Source organism: Crocodylus porosus, unplaced genomic scaffold (assembly GCF_001723895.1).
Source record: "Crocodylus porosus isolate Cpor-Errol unplaced genomic scaffold, CroPor_comp1, whole genome shotgun sequence".
NCBI classification, from domain to species: Eukaryota; Metazoa; Chordata; order Crocodylia; family Crocodylidae; genus Crocodylus; species Crocodylus porosus.
In genome coordinates, this window is record NW_017728886.1 from 217,664,965 (window position 1) to 217,665,781 (window position 817).

Below are 817 nucleotides of genomic sequence, written 5' to 3' on the forward strand. Positions count from 1 at the left end.
GCAGGCCCCGCCCCCTCCTTAAGCAGGCTCCGCCCTCCGCTCCGCACTGACCTCTGTTGTTGTCCTGGCCCCCGCCCAGGGCCGGAGGGGCTGCGGCAGGCGCTGCTGTTCTCCGGGCAGGTCGCGTCCTCACGGGGAGCTCCCCCTAGGTTGGGCCGGGGCCGGGCCCGGGCCCGAGGGAAGCTGACGCGGGAGCCAGTTTGCGGCCGGGATCATAGAGAACGCGCCCACTGCCTAGCGCGGCACGTCGCTCCCCAAACAGGAAATACCATGGAGAGGGCGCTTGGCGCTGTCCTAGAGCGGTCCCGAGCGCCAGAGCGTCCCGCAACGCGCATCGCCGGGCTGCTTGATTGGCAAGTGTGGAGACAAATCAGAGGAGGAGGCTGGCTAACGGGGGTGGGATCGCGAGTCGTTGTGCTGCGGGGGGCGCGTAGCGGAGGCTCGCCGCTCCCGGGGGGGCGGTGGCGAGCTGGACTCGTGGGGCGGGGCAGGCTGGAGCGGAGCCGCGGGCAGCTAGGCGCTTCCCTGGCCGCGGCGAGAGCGGTGTCGCGGAGCGCGGCCGCCCTGAGGGTGAGGGAGCCTCCCTGCTGCCTCCGCCCGGCTCCGCCCGGCCCGAGGGAGACGCTGCTGGAGACGCCTTCCCTGTCCCGCAGGCAGGTTTCCTGGGGGCCCAGGACGCCGGCTGCTCCTCCGCTTCTCCGGCACGCTGATGGGGGCTCCCTTGCTCCTGCCTCTCCACGTGTGACGCAGATAAAACGCATTAAACCAAGGAAATGGTGGTTTTGGGGTGCCCCCCTTTCCCGCCAGCAATCGAGGC

The 817-nt window shown here is 71.0% G+C and overlaps 1 protein-coding gene across 3 annotated transcripts in view; it reads right to left on the reverse strand.

The window, feature by feature from the left end:
- The window catches only part of PEX2 (peroxisomal biogenesis factor 2), a 39,881-nt gene extending 39,536 nt beyond the window's left edge, over positions 1-345 (reverse strand). For all 3 annotated transcript variants that reach the window (XR_002103612.1, XR_002103613.1, XM_019549486.1), the window contains exon 1: positions 52-345. The gene's annotated coding sequence lies outside the window, so the exon portion shown is untranslated. The remainder of the gene's footprint in view (positions 1-51) is intronic.
- Positions 346-817: the final 472 nt, after the last annotated feature.